We start from the raw sequence: 21,193 nt of genomic DNA, 5'->3' as shown, positions 1-21,193 counted from the left end.
TGGCTAAAATTAACAACTCAGGAAACAGCAGATGTTGGCAAAATATGTGGAGAAAGGAGAACCCTATTGCACTGTTGGTGGGAATGCAAACTGGTGCAGCCACTCTGGAAAACAGCATGGGGGTTCCTCAAAAAGTTAAAAATAGAGCTACCCTATGACTCAGCAGTTGCACTACTAGGTATTTACCCAAAGGATAAAAAATTGCTGATTCGAAGGAGCACATGCACCCCTATGTTTATGGCAGCCCTATCAACAATAGCCAAACTATGGAAAGAGTCCAAATGTCCATTGACTGATGAATGGATAAAGAAGATGTGGTATATTGGGGCACCTGTGTGGCTCAGTCGTTAGGCGTCTGCCTTCGGCTCTGGTCATGGTCCCAGGGTCCTGGGATCGAGCCCCGCATCGGGCTCCCTGCTCAGAGGGAAGCCTGCTTCTCCCTCTCCCACTCCCCCTGCTTGTGTTCCCTCTCTCACTATGTCTCTCTCTGTCAAATAAATAAATAAAATCTTTAAAAAAAAAGATGTGGTATATATGTATGTGTATATTATCCATCAAAAAGAATGAAATCTTGCCATTTGCAACAATGTGGATGGTACTAGAGGATATTATGTTAAGCGAAATAAGTCAGTCAGAGAAAGACAAATACCATATGATTTCACTTATTGTGGAATTTAAGAAACAAAACAGATGAACATAGTGGAAGGGAAAGAAAAATAAAATAAGATAAAAAGAGAGAGGGAAACAACCCATAAGAGATTCTTAACTATAGAGAACAAACTGAGGGTTGTTGTGGGGAGGTGGGAGGGGAGATGAGCTAAATGGGTGATGAACATTAAGAAGAACACTTGGGATGAGTACAGGGTGTTATATGTAAGTGATGAATCACTAAATTTTACTCCTGAAACCAATACTACATATAATTTTTTTTAAAAAGGGTTAAATTAAAAAAAAGAATCTACATAAGCACATTGTGCTGAATTATAAAAAGTTGATCGTGGGGCGCCTGGGTGGCTCAGTCAGTTGAGTATCCGACTCTTGATTTTGGCTCAGGTCATGATCTCAGGGTCATGGGATCAAGCCACATGTGGGCTCTGAGCTCCAGGGGAGTCTGCTTAAGATTTTTTCTCCCTCTCCCTCTGCCCCTCCCACCACACTCTCTCTCTCTCTCTCTCTCTCTCTCTTTCTAAAATAAATAAATAAATTTTTTTAAAAATTGTTGATTGCATCATATTATGTAGAAACCCAGAAATGAATATCAGTTTTAATAATGTCCTATATGTAGACATAATATCATAATTATGTATTTACAAATCATAATTCATGCTTATAAACTACATACATTTTTAGGTCACCAAAGTGTTTTTCATTATGCAAAAATAAATAAATTACAAATCTCAATAAGTTTTCTATTGATTGACATATATACATATATATATATATACACACACACATATATATGTATATATACATATATATAGGTATATTCATCAGTTCATTATTTATTTATGTTTTACTGTTTATATATCCAAATTTGTTCTGGGGGTTTATTTTTTATTTTTGGGGGGGTTATTTTTTAAATAGCCATCTCTGAAATAAGTGGTATATATTGGAAAAGATTTTATTTTGGTAATAAAATGATTTAGTTACATGGAAGTTATGGCAACTCTACGAGCTTGTATTAAAAATATATTAAAAATTAGATATTAAAATATTTCTCTCCTAAGCAAAATGATTAAAATTAGTAAGTGAAATAAATGTTAATTTAATAAGGGGGAAATTGAAATTTAAAAAAATGAGGGAAGGACAAGTTAAATATCATTTGTTGTTTTCTAAAAGTATTAGAATGATGTTTTTTATTATAACAATTATTATATTATATTATTATATATTATTATTAGAATTATTATTACAGAATTATTATTAGAATTATATATTATTACTCTAGAATTGTTATAACAATGCTATTCTTACTTCTAAAGCACTTTCTTCATATAAGGCATTACATTGTTTACTGGGAATGAGTTACAGCTGCTAGTCTATTGCCTAGAATCACCCAATCTCCAAAATGGCTACTAATTCTAATTAGTGGACAAAAAACATCCCCCAGCCACAAAGTGGTTATCCTCACAAAAGTACCTATATGTTCCAAAATACTTATGCTTCAGGTTAATCCATCAGAGCCCAATAACAAAATGCAAATATATTAAAAAGAAAAATAACCATCTAGTAAAGTACCATGCTTGTCCTTTGTCAACCCTGAACATACTAGTTTCAATTTTTATTTATTTATTTCTTATTTATTTATTTATTTATTTGTTTAAAGATTTATTTATTTATTTGACAGAGAGAGACACAGCGAGAGAGGGAACACAAGCAGGGGGAGTGGGAGAGGGAGAAGCAGGCTTCCCGCAGAGCAGGGAGTCCAATGTGGGGCTCGATCCCAGGACCCTGGGATCATGACCTGAGCCGAAGGCAGATGCTTAATGACTGAGCCACCCAGGTGCCCCTCAATTTTTTTTTTAATCAGGCTATTGAAATGTATAGGACATTAAAAAAAAGTCATAAAATAACTATTATGTAGATAAAAATAGAAAAACAAAAGCTATACCGAGGAAGAGTTGGAGAACTCTAAATGAGTCCTACAGGCAAATCTTACCTATATCACCCTTTTGACTGGAAATGGTAAATTGATCAAAATATAGGACCCTCATGGATTTTTTAATGTGTTCTGATACTTAATGCTATGTATGATTCATAGACATTACAATTAAGGAAGCGGATGCCAGAGCCATAAAAGCAGAAAACTATGGCTACCTGCTGCTCTGAAGATCTTGGTTTCACACAGAGTTCCTGAATCTTCAGCTCTAAAGCCTTTATTGACAAAAAGATAATGAGCTAGTGAGCAGACTTCAAAGCGGCTCCACAGATCCAAATTTCTGAATTTCTTCATCATTCGTCTCCTGTGTTATTTAACTTTCATATGGAGATCAAATCATACTAATTGTGATATCTTTCTAATTTAGCTATCATGTTGGGTTAGATCATGGGTAAGCATTCATCTCTTGTCATCCATTAGCAGGATACTGCTATGAGAAATGAGTAATCTATTCTATTAAACAGAAATGTACTTGATTAGCTTGGGGTTCTTTTTCTTTACATGTGAAAAAGGTTAATCAACTAAAGCACAAGTTTGTGTTTTTCTCTCCATGGTTGATGGCTCATTATCTGGCCATTTTGGTATAGATTAGGATTCTGTTGGCAGATATTTCTAGTTAAGACATTACCCATATGACACTATTATGTTCACAATGCTCTATTTGTGTTACTGTTTTAAAACATTTGGAATTGGATATATGCATTTTCCTCAACTAAGAAATCAGATCAGCAATTCAAGTTTAAAGTCCTATTATCTGTCGTGATTTTCCTTTGTTTTATAAAGAAATTTCTCAGTTTTTATTCTTGATATTAAATAGTATGAAAAAGGGACACCTGGGTGGCTCAGTTGGTTAAGCATCTGCCTTCGGCTTAGGTCCTGATCCCAGGGTCCTGGAATCCGGCCCCACATTAGGCCCCCTGCTCAGTGCAGAGCCTGCTTTTCCCTCTGCCCCTCACCCTGCTTGAGCTCCCACTCTCTCTCTTTTTCTCTCTAGCAAATAAATTAACAAAATCTTTAAAAAATATATAAGTAGTATGAAAAATGCTTAAATTGAAGTCTGGATACCTGTTTGTTTTTTTGAAGAAAAATATATTTGTGTTGTTAATTTGATATATTAGCATTGTAGTCAATTTCAGACCTATTATATATCTCCTAGCACTACACACACACACACACACACACACACACACACACGCACATGCACACATGCACACACGCACACACAATTTGGGACAAATTATGTTCAAAGATAGATATTTCAGTTTTTAAATTTGAGTTTTAAAGATCATGCTACAATGTGTTCCTTCTTTATCAGCACATGGCCCTCAAAGCTTTCTTTAAGTGTTGTGCTTTATATGTTTCAACTTAATTTTATTTCTATTCTTTACATCCTCATATGTAGTGAGTCAGCATCATTACATCAATATTTGGTGTATCCAGTTACAGCTCAGGTACTCTAGCATAAAATTATTCTTGTATCAGTTATCTGTTGCCATTATAGTGATGTGTAACAAACAACCATTAAGCCCCAGGGTAGAGTAAACATGACAATATATGTTTATATTTACTCCTCAGTCTGTGGATTGTCTGGTCAGGTGTTTGTATCTGAATTGGGCTCAGTTTGGCTCACTCATGCAATTGCTGTCAGGTGTTGTTTGACTAGATAGATTTGCAGAACTTGCTGGGCTCTGTCACAAGTCTGTTGCCTTAGCTGGATCTTCTGGGGTAACTTGGCTCTGCTTTCTATATTTAATCCCCCAACAGACAAGCCTGAGGGTATTCTGGTGGAGAAAGCAATGGAACAAGAGAAAAGATGGGAGCATGAAAACACTTTTCTAGTATCTTCTTATACCAAGTGGTCTGCTATCCCATCAGCCAGAGCTACTCACATGGCAAAGGACAAAGTCACCTCAGCATGGCAACCACCAAAGGGAGAAGATATGGGAAAACATGAAATATCAATGTCATTAATGAAAACAATCTTCCACAGTCCTATTATTATTTTCCCACAGGATTTTAATTTCTTCTTTTCTTCCTCAATAATACCTTTTTACTGGAAAAGAAAGTAAGTGAATTTAGTTGTTCAATCAATGTGTGTTCATTAAATACCTAATAATATGTTCCAGCATAGAATGTTCATTCAAAGGGTGAGTCCAGCAAAGAACAAGACATAAATAAGTAAAATATATAGTCAGGTAAGTGCTAAGGAGAAAAATGAAGAAGGTGTTGATGAACTATTTTAAGTATGCATTCAGGGAAATCTTCACAGATAAAAAGAAAGAGAGGAGTAAGCCATAAGAGTATCTCTATGATTTTTTTTTCCAGAAAGAAGAAATAGAAAGTTGAAATGTCCTCCAAAAGTTGCAAGAAGACCATTGTGGCTCTTATGGATGCTCAAAGGGGCCAGGAGGAGGGGGTGGGAACAGAGAGCTAATGCAAGCTCATCATACCAGATGGGACATTGTAGGCCATCATGAGGGTTTTGACTTTTATTCTGAGCAAAGTGGTAAAGAATTGGGGGGATTTAAGTAGAGGAGTGAAGAGATCAAACTTACATTTAAAAAGCTTTTTTTTTTTCTTCCCTAGTTGCTATATTGAGAATAGACTTGTAAAGTAGAGTAAAAATTGAGATTTTACTCATTGTGGACTGTGGAAACAGCAGTTTTTTGGACAGGTAGGAGAACAGTCTCCTTGGAAGTGTTTCAAGAGAAAAAAAAGGAAAAGTGGAGGTAATAATATAGATAACTCTTTTGAAGACTTGCGTGAGGAGAATAGTAGTTCAACAGAATGTGATTATCAAGAAAGAGTTTTGCTTACGTGTTTTTTAAGACTGGGGAAATTATAGCGCATTTCCCTGTTCGTGAGAATGAACCACTAAAATGCAATTAAAAAGTAATGAAATAGTGATGTGTGCTTCCATATGGATGAGCCTCAAAAACAGTATGTGAAGTGAAAGAAGCCAGATAAAAAGGAGCCCACTGATAAGAAATATCCAGGAGATACAAATTGATGGAGACAGAAATCAAATCAGCAATTGCCAGGAGCCTGGATTGGGAGTGAGGATTAACTGTGAAAGAGCTCTTAGAAATGTTGTGGGGATGATAGAAATGTTATAAAACTAGATTGCAGTGACGATGGCATAGCCCTATAAATTTACTGAAACATAGTCAATTGTACACTTACAATGGATGAGGTTTATGGTATGTACTTCATAAATACTTTAATAAAGCTGTAAAAAAAAAAAGCAAATAGCTGGAATGGCTTTCTATTATATATTACCAAAAGAGCCTTAATTAAGATATGCCTATATTACTCATCCTGGAATTGACAGAATGCTTGGGAATCATGGAGTCATAGTTCAAACGTCAGGGATATCAAATTGTAGCTTTAGCTTCAATGGTCTTTCTAGTAATGATGACCTGACATAAAAGTTAAGACCTGGTGTCTGACGAGGGAAATTTGTGCAAATTTTAGGTAATAGAGAATTATCCTGGATTTTCTATTTGTCCTTATAGTTCCACACTGTCCTGTGAAGCTGACCTCTATGGGCTGCATCAACTGGGTCTTCTTGACTTCTGACTTCCAATAGGAGGCACCAGGAGGAAATAGGGGTTCACATCCCTGCCTTCTTCACTACTGGGCTTTAGGTGGCGGACAATCCCTGTGTTTTTCTATCAAAAGCCACAGGTTAGTCCTTTTAGCTACAGCTTTAGCTCTCTCCAGGTGCACACGGTCACTGTTCTTTCAGGCCTAGGATTGGTAATGGCTCCTGTTATTGCCAATCCTGGAGTGCTTCAACAGTCTTTATTGGTTTCCTTTAATTCTGATTATATTTTTGCAAATAGTCAATTAATTTTCTCTCTCCTTATTATCTCATTTAAACATCTATCTTTTCCCTGCTAGGAGACTTAAAAAAGAATAATACCAGGAGTACTAAATATTTCTGGTAATTTCTAGCAACCTTACATATTTGAAGATTGCTTGAAACTTGCTTCCAGAAGGAAATGAGGCACTGAATCCTTGCATGTGGAGGAACAATTATAACAATTATTAGTAGGATGGCGTTGAATGAGGGCAGGTTGTGAACAAGGCATTAGGAGATAATTGTGACTACCAAGGCATTTAGTCATTATGGTGACAATGGTGTCACAAAGATTGTAGAGCCAGGAGGCTGCCATTTTCAACCATATTCCAGGCAATTTTTACACTACTGATACTATGGAATTTCATGCATATTACATGAAAAGTTTCCATAGTGAAATAAGTTCTGAAAGGCTGCCTCAAATTTAAACAGATTTAACTATTGGAATGTGATTGAAAATGCCGATTATAATTTTCAAAAAAAAATTTTTTGATTCTTATATAAATGTAGCATGATCTGAAGAATGTCTATAAATTTTTAGTGAAGCACGCTGAACTTAATTCATAAACTCGTCAAAAATTTATTTAATTTATGTATGAAACCAGTAAGATGGTAAAGCTGATTCAAATATTATTTGTTGAAATGAGTAATTTATAAGCAGTGAAAAATAAACATGAGGATAAAATTGGTACATTATATGTAAAACTAGTTAATAACCTACAAGGCAATAAATTCATAACCATAACCTTTGAGGTTATTATTTCTATCAGAATGAAACCATTTGCATAACTATCAGACAAAAATCTACAAATTAGCTTATAATTTCATAGAGTGTGAGCTCTAACTGGGAGTAAAAGGCTAAATCAAACACAGATACATTATCCCAGAAAGCTGAATAAGCCTTTAGTTAGACCTGATAAACAACCAAGTATGACATTAGAAGTACATGCTGCTATCCCTTTCATTATTTCCAAGTTCTAAGTATTTTTTTCTTAACCATATTAAATAATAATCAATATTTTTAATTTTATATTTAATCAAGTGTGATTTGCCATATATTTCATATTCTCGGCAATCAGTGAAATATGGACAATATTATAAAAAAAATTCAGGATTGTTTACTATAAAGTAATGAACATGCTTAGGGTAACAGTAGTGGTTTCCCAAACTTCATGTCAGCTAACATGATTATTTATGTATAGATTCTAATTCTCATAGTAAAAATGTATATACACATGGGTTTTTTTTAAAATCAGGAAAGCCCTTTTGAGTGGTAAGGTAAAAAATATGTACATTTTTCTGAAATCTTCAATTCAGAGCTGAGATTCTTCATTCAAATGAGCCACTGAAAATCTGATTGCCTCTTACATGTTGGAAACACCATTAGAAATCGCTTTTATATGCCAGTTTAAAATTCTACCTGCTCACTAGGAAGCAAAATGTCAGAAAATAATGAATCAACATTATACATATTGAAGTTGCAAGATGGAAAATAGGATTCAGATCAAAGGTCTCTGAGAGACAAAACTTATAAACAAATGAATTTTTGACATTGAGAGGTACATTGCAGCCTAATTTTAAATTCCTATATACAGCCACTGGAGCATACTGAATGGCTTTGTGTTTCTAAATTTCCTTTATATTTTTTCTCAAAAATCTCCTCTGACAGAATGAGGTACTTGTACATACAAAGCTGTCGGTAAACCCATGGATCTTGTGCATTCTCTTGAATATGAAGATAAAAAATATAGTAAATTAATCACTATGAATTTAGATTAACCCCAAAGATTACTTCTAAATCCATCATGGTAATATAAATGCATAACCAAACTCATATGAGAGAGGATGGTGAAATTTGAAAACTATGCTTTACAGCTTCGGTGACAAAGTCACTCACCACTTACAGACACAAAATTTAAAGATTGTCAAATTAATAGTTTGGCTACAGACTCAAAATTTAACTAGGTGAGTTTTTTTTAGACTAAATCTGGATTACCCAATTGCTATCATCCAACATGGTATTTTTCCATCTATCTTTGCTAGTCTTTGGAAAATGAATTTTAGGAGTTGGATTTTATGCTTATAAAGATCTGTTATATGAAAGAGGGTCTTTATGGTCAATACATGTATGAACCTGGATTTCATTCTCATACTACAGAGGTCAGGACACTTAACCAGTGATAAATCAGCAAAATGTAGAAGACAGTTAAAACCTGTCTGAGCCCCAGCACAAACTGGAATAGTACTTAAAATTGGTGAAGGCAAACAATAAAGAGACTGATAGGACAGCGGTAAGATCGAGGAAATACAGAAATGGAAAAGTCGTGTTATCACCAATCTGTGCTGGGAACTTCCCAAGATGACTTCAATAGCCTGATCTGCCAGACTCTTGGGGTGACAGCAAAAGATAATATTTTGTGGAATTGCCACAGGCTGATCTCTTATGCCAGTAAGTATAAGGAGGTCAAATGATCAAAATATACCCAAAAACTTAAAAAATGCAAATCATTTAGTCAAGTAAATTTTGGTTCAAATTCTTCCTTTAATATTTTTGAAATATACTGGGTGCTAATAAAATAAGCAAGCAGTGTGGGCTAAAATTAAAATATAGATATATTCTAATTAAAAAGGTCTATTGATCTTCAAATACTGTATTGCCTGGTTCTATCATTTCCATTTTAAAGCTTAAAAACACAGTCCATGGTGGTTGTTACTTTATAATAACAATGATTGTGGTAGTCATCTATTGCTGTACAATAAATTATTCCAGGACTTAATGGCTAAAAACAATAATCATTTATTATCTCTGTTTCTGAGAGTCAGAATCCTGGAGTAATTTAGCCAAGTGGGTCTTTTTGAGAATGTCTCCTGAGATTGAAGTCAACTTTTCAACTAGGTTGCATTAGCTAAGGTTGTGGCTGAGGTTTGAGAATCTACCTTCAAGAAGGTCCTCTCACATAGCTGTTACCAAGAGTCCAGTTCCTTGCTTGCTTTTGGCTGGAAGCTTTAGTTTCTTATCCTGTGGTTCTCTCCACAGTTATGTCTGAGTGTCCTCAAGGTAGAGCAGCTGGCTTCCTTCAGAGAAAGTGATCTGAAAGAGAGAAAAAATATGAAAGAATGACAGAAGCTGAAGTAGTATTTGTAACCTCATCTCAAAAGTGACATACAGGGGTACCTGTGTGGCTCAGTTGGTTGCGTGTGGGACTCGGCTTTGCTACAGGTCATGACCTCATGGGTGGTGGGATCCAGCGCCATGTCTAGCTCCCCACGCCCCCGCAGGGAGTCGGGCTTGAAGATTCTGTTGCTCTGCTTCTCCACCCACTCTTGTGCTCTTTCTCTCCCTCAAATAAAATAATAAAATAAAATAAATATTTTTTTTTAAAAAGTGACAAACAATCACTTTTGCCATTTTCTGTGGATCACACAAACCAACTCTTATAAAATATGGGAAGGGACTACCCAAAGATGTGAATTTTCCAGGAGACTCAGATAGTTGGGGCCATCTTAGTGGCTAACTAGTAGTTACAGTGACAGAATCAAATAAGTAGTTTACACTGAGAAAATGCATGTCATAATCAACTAACTAACCAATTATCCTAACTACAATAAAAATTAAAAGAAGATATAATATGGTCTATGTGCTTGAATCTGTAAAGAATCTGTAAAGACATCTAATCACGTGGCAAATGAGAACTGAGTTAATTCTAAACTTTACTGCTCTGCCTCCATCTGAGCTTAGAGGGTTAAATTGAATTAAACACATAAACACACAGTGAATGTTTAGTTTGGAAAGGTACTTCTGTTTCACTAACACTGGATACTATTTCAAGGTGTTCAGACTATATATTTTATTTGATAGGAATTAATTTCATACTAGCTATCAAATTTTAAGATGATTTTACATGCAAATATCATATCATCAGTGGCAAATCATAAAAAAGAGAAACATCTCAAAGTAAAGGATATAAACAGAAGAAATAAGAAACACACACACACACACACACACACACACACACACACTATATAAAACCATCTTCCCTGTAGTATATAGAATAATGGTCATCCAATGATGGCCATACTCTAATCCCTGGAATTCATGAAATTGTTATGAAATACAAAACAGGAAATAATATTGCTGACAGAATTAAGGTCACTAATCAGCTGACCTTAAAGTAGAGAAATTATCCTGGATTATCTGTGAGTGCCCAATTTAATCATAAGAATAAGCCTGGAAGAAGTTTTCAGAAGAGGCATTCAGAGTGATATTATGTGAAAAGGATTTGGCCTGATGTTCCTGGCTTTGAAAATGGATGAAATGGGGCCATAAGCCAAGGAGTGCGGGTGTTGGAATCTGGAAAAGACAAGGGAATAGATCCTATCCAGAGCCTACAGAAAGGAATGCAGCCTGTCAACTCGTTGGCTTAGCCCAGTGAGACCTAAGTTAGATTTCTAACCTGCAGAACGCTAAGAGAATATGCTGCATGCCACTAATTTTAGGGTAATTTGTTAAAACCGCAATTGAGAACTAATATGCTCCCTTATTGAGTTAGAAAAATTCAGTAATCTCTTCCTGAGTTAGAAAAAACCTCAGTCTTCGTCCCGTGTCTATCTCCTTTACTTTTACACAGAATACTTCACTTCTGACACTCTGGTCACCAAGTATGTGGGAGCCTTCCCTCGCCAAGGAATTCTCTGACACCAGCTGGGAGTCCTACAACTGAATTCAGTTTTGACACTGCCCACTTGGAGAGAATGTCAGATCCCACAGGTTAAGGGCTCAGTCCCACAAGACTTCCCCCCACTTCTGATGCCAATCAAGAGTAGTAGGTCCCTGGTTACCCACAACTTCTGTCTGACTTGGCTACAAATTAGAGGTTCGCATAACCTCCCCCTTGGAGTTAATTATTTGCCAGAGAGGCTCACAGAACTCAGGGAAACACTTACTTATATTTAGCAGATTATTAAAGGATATGATAAAGGAAACAGATGAAAGGCAGATGAACAGATGCATAAGGACGGTCTGGGAGCTTCTGGAGTTCAGAAGCTTCTGCCCTCCATGGAATTGGGTGGCATTACCTTTCTCATCAACCTGGAAGCTCTGTGAACTCTACACTTTGGGGATTTTTGTAGAGGCTTCATCACTTAGTAGTCATTACCTATCATTAACTTCATTTTGAGCCCCTCTCTTTTCTCACAGAGGATGGTGAGTGGAGCTGAAAATTCCAAGCTTCTCATCATGGCTTGGTTTTTCAGATGACCAGCTGCCACCCAGGAGCCATCCAGGAGCTCACCCAGAGTCACCTCCTTGGAACAAAAGATATTGCTGTCGCCCAGAAATTCCAAGGGTTTAGTGCCCTGTGTCAAGACCCAGGGTCAAAGACCAAATGTTAGAACAAAGGATGCTTCCGGTATTTTTATTAGTCAGGAATTTACAAGGATTTCAGGAGCTCTGTTTAGGGGCAGAAATGAATATATTTGTATTTCCTATTATCTCACACTCCTCAAAGTAGTGACCAAATAAAGGTAAATGAAATTAGAATTTTCAGAGCGTCAGATTAGCAAAAATTTGAAAGACTAACAATACTTACTGTTGAAAGCAATGTGAAGAACTTCATGTTCCTATGTTATTTTCTTATGAGTTTAAATTTAAGGTTGGGAAATGTGTGTTTAATGAAAGAATATAAGCCACCAGGCATACATCCCCCATTCCATCACAATGTCAGCAGGACTATGTATGCAAGTGGTCAGTTTTACCTCCTTCTTTCTTACTACCAAAAGGGAAAAAAGTCCACCCCAGTACAACACCAGTGGATCTTTCCACTGCACTTTGAATCCCAACCCTCTCAACTTCGCAAGGGTTTTACTCCAGTTCCTACGTAGCGTTTCTGTGTTGTCTCTCTCTCCCTCTCTCCTGAGCCATTCCTGTCAGTGTAAAAATGTACCACAGTTTTGCTCATCTTAAAAATCCTTCCTTTGCACTGTTCCTCCATTTCCAATCCAATTTCTTTGCTTCTCCATACCATAATCCTTGAAGAACTCATTTTCTACCCTGCTATTTCTTCTTCTTTATGTCTCACCTGTTTTTATTAGTATTGTCTGAGGTTTTTTTAAACCATAATAATTTTAAAAATTTATTATATATAAATACACACAATTTTACAGAAATGTATAAATGTAATTTCATATGTCATTTCTTTCCCCCCATAAACACTATTTTACTTGGCTTTCCTTTTTCATTTCCTCTTCACCAACGCTAGCTTATCAAAAAAAGTAAGTACACAGATGCATGGTGCATTTGTTTCTCTGTGAGATAAGTGCATATGTGTATACATATAAGTACATATGTATGCATGTAGGATATATATGTATATTCACAAAATATAAAAATACCTAGTCACTGTTTTACAAAAAATATGGTCATATTAAATTTTTTTTACATTTTCTTTTTTTGCTCAACAATATCTAGTGAGAAATCCTCCCAGTCAAGTATCATTTAATTCATTCTTCTCTTTATGATTGCATAACATGACATAGTGTATATATACTATAGATTATTCAGTGACCCCCTTGTTCATTGTAATATACTTTATTCATTTCTTGGATACTATAAAGAGGTTATAAAAATATTCTTATTTCTATGTATATCTATCAATCGATTAATAGATATCATTGCTATGAACTAAATTTCCAGGAGTACAATAGTTGTGAGTGAAGATATATGATTATTTGTAGTTATTTCCAGATTGCTTTCTGAAAAGTCTATAATATTTTACATTTCCACTAGTAACATAAGCCCTTACCCACACATGACTTGAAGAATAGGTGATATAGATCTTGGTGATTATTATTACTCTGAAAGATATAAAATTGTAAAGCTACTTTTCCTGTTGTATTTTCCTAAGTGTAATGAACATTTTTTCGTTAATCTTTTCTTAAAAATAATTATTTCTCTTAAGTAATTTTTTTTTTACTAATTTGTCCAGACATGTTTTGCCCATTTTTTATACATCTGTCAACTTGTTGGTGCTTTGTAGATTATAGTTACTAATTCATTATCTTCTATATTACATGGTTCCTAGTTTTAGGCTTTGTCTAATGATATTGTTAATGAATTTAACATTTAATATTTAAAATTTTTAATATAGTTAAATATATATATTTATTTTCCTTTCCTAGGTATCTTTCCATATCTTTATTTATACTTTTTCCTTTAAGAGAAAACCTATAATCTTAATTATGAGTTTTCAAGTTTAGCTAAGGTTTCCCCTTCTCCTAGCCACGTGTACTATCAAATTTTATGAAATAGTCTATTTATTTTCCTCCTAAACTGAACTGTCATGAATACCATATATTGTGTTCTTTGAAATTCTAGAGTTGATGTCTAGGTTCTTCGTTCTATTCCTCTGGTCTGGTCTATTTCCAAGCCAAAAGCAAATGATTTGATTACAGTGGGTTTATTAGAATAATGCATTTTGATATTGAGTTAAAGAAGTTCCCCCCTCACTGGTCTTTTTTATTTATTTCTTGTTAGTCTCTGATATTCATTTTACCATGTAAACTTTAAGATCCTTTTATCCATACAGCTTCCAGCAATATATTCCTTGTCAATTTAGGGACACTTGATATTTTTGTTAAACAAAGTCTTCTCATATAGAATTTGTATGTCTTTCTATTATTCAGACTGTGTATATATGACATATGACATGGTATCTTATTATCCAAAAATGTTAGTATTCCTCAGTATGTTGTAGCTTTTTGCTACTTAATGGGCACTTTATTTCACACTTCCTTTAGATACTTTTCACAGAGTAGAGAAATAGTTTTGACTTATGGATATTTATATTGAATCCAGCCACTAAACAAAGTCTCATTAATTTTTATTGTTTTGTTTTTCATCTCTATCACTCAAGGTTTTTAGTCATATCATCAGAAAAAATGTATTTTGTTTATTTTTTCCAGTGTTTACATCAGGCATTTAGTATTTTAAATAATAAAATAACTTACAGCATTTTCTAAAATCTCCATATAAACATTAAGTAAAATGAGAAATTCCTGCCGAGTTCCTGGCTTTATTTTACATGGGTTTTGAGTTTCAATATATAGCATCATTTGACATTGATTTGGGGGTAAATAGCAAGTGTTACATTTAGGTAAGAAATGTGGCTTATACTTAAATTTTAGAATGACTACCAAATTGTTACCTTTTCAACATTTGACATCATTTCTTTCATTTGTTCAGATAAATTTTGTATACTTGATATTAAATTATCCCTGTTTCTTAGATGAAACCTTGGTCTAGTCATAGCACAGTCTTCTGCTGATACCCTGTACAATTCCCTTTGCTGGTCATGTAACTGTGGTCTTAGCATTCCTATTAAAAAGAAGGAGTTTTTAGCTACCATACATTGAGTTTTATTGTTTTAAAAAACTGTATATTTTGAATCATTTATTCATCACAAGAACCCTATAAGTTTACATAGAGATTTCCTTTTCTGGACTATTTTTTTTTTTTTAAGATTTTATTTGAGAGAGAAAGAGAGAGCACATGAGCAGGGGGGAGGGGCAGAGGGAGATGGAGAAGCAGACTCCCAGCTGAGCAGGGAGCCTGACACTGGGCTCGATCCCAGGATCCCAGGATCATGACCTGAACCAAAGGCAGACGCTTAACCGACTGAGCCACCCAGGCACCCCTGGACTATTTTTAATCAAGTTTTGGTATTAATGTTTGCATCTTAGTCTGTTCAGGCTGCTATAACAACACACCACTGAGTAGCTCATAAACAATAGAAACTTATTGCTCACAGTTCTGGAGGCTGGGCAGTCACTTCTGACACTCTGGTCACCAAGTATGTGGGAGCCTTCCTTCGCCAAGCAATTGCTTGTCAGCATGGTTGCCTTCTGGTGAGGGTTCTCTTCCTGGTTCAAAGCTGGTGACTTCTTGCTGTGACTTCACAGCCACAGATCTCCCTGAAACCTCTTTTATAAGGACACTAAACACATCATGAGCATTCCATCTTCATGACCTAATCACCTCTCTAGTGCCCCACCTTTTAATACCATCATTTTTGGGGATTAGGGTTTCACCAAATAAATTTGGGGGTGCACAAACGTTCCCACCATGGTAACTTGTATCTTTATATCTTTTAGGGCCTTGTATTGTCTAAAATATTTGAATTAACTGGTTTTTGGTCTTGATGTCATTTTTTAAGATATTTTATTTATTTGACAGCAAGAGAGAGCAAGCAGGGAAGCAGCAGAGGGAGAGGGAGAAGCAGGCTCTCTGCAGTGCAAGAAGCCCAATGCAGGGCTCAATCCCAGAATCCTGGGATCATGGTCTGAGCCGAAGGCAGACGCTTAACCAACTGAGCCACCCAGGTGCCCCTTGATGCTATTTTTAAAGGTGGATCTTTAGTAACTTTTCCACTGTATTTAATGACAAATGGTCTAATCCAGTATTTCGATTTGGGGGGATTAATTTTGTTAATTTTAGTTTTTTCAAGAGATCATTTCCTCTGGCATTCATTCATTCATTCATTTTTCTGACCATAAATTTGCACTGAGAATTATCTTATAATTATTTTAATCACATCAATATCTGCTGTTTAGGATCCTTTCCTTATCCTAATCATGCTTCTTTCCTTCTTAATCTTTTAAATTTTTTTCCCAGCTTCATTGTGATATAATTGGTACACAGAAAACTACATATAATTAATATATACAACTTGGTGAATATGGACATAAGTAGACATTCATGTTCCTATCATCAAAATCCAGGTAATGAGCATATTCATCACCTACAAAAGTTTCTTTGTGTCTCATTGTGGGGTTTTTGTTATTGCTGTTATGATAAGAATACTTAAAAGGAGATCTACTCTCGACAAATTTTTAAGTACATGATACCTATTTGATTACTTGGAACTTGAATACAAATCTCTTAGCTTCTTGTCTGGTAGAGGTGGCTCCATTGTGAAGCTAAAAGAAGTGAAGTTTCAGGTTCCTTTGGCTTCTCTGGCTCCATTTAAAACCCTGGAAGAAGTCAAGCAAAGTGTTCACACAAAATTTTTTTTGGTAAATTTTGCAGATGTGATTTTAACTTCAATCATTTAATAATGCTATTTCTTTCCATTCTAAACTTCCCTCCATCACATTTCCCATTATGTTAAATGTCTTTGCAATAGTCAGGGACATTTTTGGCCATCAGCTAAATTGAGTTGGAAAAACATTTGGCTAGGTTTATGGGGGATATCTATATGATTTTCATTCCTTTCCATGAATTATTAGTGCTGGCCATTTGGAAGTAGTAATTGCTACAAAAAATGCTCTAATGACTGTTGGAGGAGGTCTTCAAGAGAACGTGATGCCAGGTTGACCCTTGAGCTGGACCCAGGCAATTGGAGGACCTCACTGCCTTCCCTGTCCTTGGAATGTATGTTTTGCCCACCACTTCTACAATGGGAGCCATTTTCAATGACACAGCCCTGAGAGAACAATGTGTTGTTGAGACCCTCAGGATAATATATGTGGCTGAACCCAGGTAAAGATTCTATATAAATTTTTAAGATTCTGGTAGGCAGATGGAGAGATCTTGTGGCAACCCAAGACAAGCTTTGTAGATACGTTCCCTTGTTTATGAAACCTGCCACCCACCAACCTGGAGGGGCCTGCCTTTTTCTTTGGTCTCTTCTTGCCTTCCATGTATGGATGCCAGTTTCAGATATCACCAGGGAAATTCCTGAGACTGAGAACTAACAATGACCTGTTTTCATTCATCATTTTAGTTTATAATTTCACATTCTTTTTCTTTAAAAAGATCCCCCAAGTTATATGTTTCAGGATCTGCAAAACCTGTCCAGTACACTTTTCTCTATGTTAAAAATAGTTTCATTAAAGTCTTGTTCTCATATAACATATGTATATATAACAAATAAGACACTTAAATCTAACAAATAAGATACTTAAGCATTATTTATTGTATGACTCTATTTATGCATCATGACTATGAAGACTAATTCAGCAAGGTCCTGCCTTTTAGATGTCCAAATCTAAGGGAGTCATATTTTTAAACAAAATAGAACAGAATAGAATAGAATAATAAATGCTGCAATGATGGTATGGCCAAATGTGCACAGGAGCGATATAGAAGGAAACAGCAGATCTGCTCCAGGAAGTTGGACACAATTCAGTGAGAATAGCATATATGAATTGGGGTAGAATAGAAACGGAACCCATCTAAGACAGAAAATTGCATGATCCAAGGCATAAAAGAATTACAGGTATGTGTTCCAGTGCTGTATAAGGTCAGAAGTTATGGATTTTTCCAAGAATTTGCAAGTCTATGTTTACTTATGGTTATTCACCACTTCAGACATTGATTTATATAATTTGGTGGAATCTATTGTCAACAAGACGCCTAAGGCAATTGCAGCATCTTAAGTAAGAAATAGCAAATTTTCATCCAATGTAGGAGTAAAAATGAGCTTGTTTTTTCGGACTATTCAGCTCAATAAAGGAAATTTCAATAACTGTCTTTGGAGAATCATCCTCTTTAGAAAAAAAAAAAGACTATTGTTTCCTGCATCGTAGAAATATAATTTCCAGTGCTCAAGAAACTCATTTGAAATAACTGTGTAGATTCAATGCTTGGCTAATCAAGAAATGTCATACTGAAAAAATATCATATATTTATTTTATAACATAAACCAACATGATGTACTTTATAAAGGATATTTTGATTTAATTTTAGAAAACCATCTTATCTCTTAATAATGAATTTTGTCATCAGTTTATTTGCAACCAGACTAATTTTTTTTATCACATCATTAACTTGTATTTTTTTATTTATTTGAGAGAGAGAGAGAGAGTATGGGCTGGGGGAGGGACAGAGGGAGAAACAGACCCCCTGCTGAGCAGGGAGCCCAATGTGGGGCTTGATCCCAGGACTCTGGGATCATGACCTGAGCTGAAGGCAGACACTTAACCAACTGAGCCACCCAGGACCCCCCCTTTTTTTCCTTTTTTGAGATTTTATTAAATTCCAGTTAGTTAATGTACAGTGTAATATTAGTTTCAGATGTAGAATGTAGTGATTCATCCCTTCTATACAACATCCAGTGTGGAGCCAGACTAATATTAAAGATTTTTTTAATCATTTGAAATGATTTTAAATAATTTATGGTTTTCATAATTGCATACAACTGATGTTTTTATATCAATTACATAATTATAAACCAGTGATGTCATTCATTTAGAACAGATCACCTTTTATAACTTTAAAAGAAATCTTCAATAAAAAAATTCTACTTCCATGTCTGTCTGAGATGAGATGAGATATCAGCAATAGTGGTCATGAACATGAAAACAGTTTCTTCCAAATCTTTAGTTCCTAAGTATTTTCATATTTTCAGTGGTGTTACAAGGAATATACATTCTGAATTACAATTTTTTTACATATATTTACTTTTATGGTCACTTTGTGGCTTTATTTTTTTGCCAGAATCCATTTTATCTACATAAACTGGAGTTCTGTATCATCATTAGTGCTGTAGTTTTTCACAGTAGTGCAGTTCTGATTATTCTTTCTCTACCAAAATAGCTGCTTTGTAAATGAAATGCTGATATAGTAACTTTATTCTCTAAGTGACTCATGCATGAATTCATGAAAGATCATTTTAAAATTCAAGGCACCAGTGATTTTTGAAATCTATTTTGGAGATATAATACACCCACCATCCTATAAAATTTTAAGATATAGAATCAGGTGATTCCACTCCAAGAACTTTCTTTTACACTTTTTCATAAACTGAATACTTTATTATTACATTTATTGAACCCTATTAATATGGTAGGTACAGTACTATACATATAAATAGATATAGTCACCATTTTGTGGATTCTCATTGGACAATAAATCCAGACACATTTATTTTTCAGATGAATTTAATTTGTTCTTTATCACTTTTCATTATATTATTGAACTTATATTGAATTCTTTCATGCTAATCAAACATTAGACTGAATTAAGGAAAACACATTTTCTCCAAAAAAAACAGTCTTTAAGATAAAAGTATATATTTAAAGTTGCTTTTTTTCATTATTATCACCAAAGATTGCTCTTTTATTAATTCACTTACCAATTTTCTTTTGGTGGCATTTTTGTGGTACCTTAAAATGATTCAAAATCATGTTCTGCTCCTTTAAAATATAGAGTTAAGGGGCACCTGGGTGTCTCAGATGGTTAGGCGTCTGCCTTCAGCTCAGGTCATGATCTCGGGATCCTGGGATGGAGCCCCATGTCTGGCTCCTTGCTCAGTGGGGAGCCTGCTTCTCCCTCTCCCTCTGCCTGCCTCTCTGCCTACTGGTGCTCTCTCTCTCTCTCTCTGTCAAATAAATAAAATCTGAAAAAAATAAATAAAACATAGAGTTAATAGTATTCACAATAAAAATGGAAGAACAGATGGAAATGTAAATATGGTAACAATGGATAATAATGAATTTTTTTTCTATTTCCAAGGAGTTTTTGATTACAAACTAAATTTATTCTGATTGGAGAATAAAACACGTGTAATGTGTGCTACATCCACTTAAGAGATGTTTATGTGCAGGATTACACAGATGGTAGTGGGGGTGCTGAAACACAAATCCAGTCTCACTCAACCCATTTCAGGTGCCTTTTCCACTAGGACTCTCAGTGGTGGGCAGCTCAACATTCAGGGAAATTCAGGGAAAATGTAGGCCAGGGAATCAAGGACAAGGGTCAAAAGTGAGAGGCAGTGAGACAACCAGACTGAGACATGGAAACTCTCAAGACAACTGTACCAGGAAATAAGGAGGTAAAGATAATCAGGAGCAGATTATGGAAGGCCTTATATACCAGCCTTAAAGCAAATATTAAAGGCCAGTCTCCCAATTTGTACATTCCTCCCTATCAGTCAGGATCTTTCACACTCTCAAGAACAACTATAAGCCACCTGAAAAGATTAATAAAACTTCCCAAAGTATCCAAGTTACTTGGCACACTGCTAAGCTAAATATTGCTAACTCTAGGGTTTAGTTTTCATTTCCTTTTGTTTTATTGTTGTGCATAATATATTCTTTGTAAGCAATAAAATCATATGAAGAAAATTGATCATGTTAAGATGTCAAAAAGAAATAAAGAAAAACTTAGAAAAAAAAGTAGTGATGGAAACAGAAACTGAAGATTTCTTAACACAGGAAATAATCTTTCCTAAAAAGTTGTTTCCGAGAATGCCTGAATGTGATGGTTAATATTATGTGCCAACTTGCCTGAGCCATGGGTGCCCAGTATTAAGTTTAACATTATTCTGGATGTAACTGTGAGGGTGTTTCTAGATGATACTGATTTTTGAATCAGACTGAGAAAAGAAGATTACCCTGCCCAATGAGGGTGATCCTCGTCCAATTCACTGAAAACCTAAATAGAGAAAAAAGAGAGAGAAAGAAGGAATTCCCTTTCTCTGATTAATTTCGAGCTGAGACATTGCTCTTTTCCCCTCTTCAGGCTGAAACTGAAAAATCAGCTCTTCTTGGATCTCAAGCCAATCAACCTTCTGTCTGGAACTTACACAACCTGCTCCTCTGATTCTCAGGCCTTTGGACTTGGACTAAAATTATAAAATTTCACCATCAACTTTCTGGGTCTCCGGCTTGCCATC

Source organism: Eumetopias jubatus, unplaced genomic scaffold (assembly GCF_037043125.1).
Source record: "Eumetopias jubatus isolate StellerSeaLion01/CBP00866 unplaced genomic scaffold, mEumJub1_p1.0 scaffold_2, whole genome shotgun sequence".
Lineage (NCBI taxonomy): Eukaryota > Metazoa > Chordata > Mammalia > Carnivora > Otariidae > Eumetopias > Eumetopias jubatus.
The sequence above is the reverse complement of the archived record's forward strand: the minus strand, read 5'-3'. Positions refer to the sequence as shown.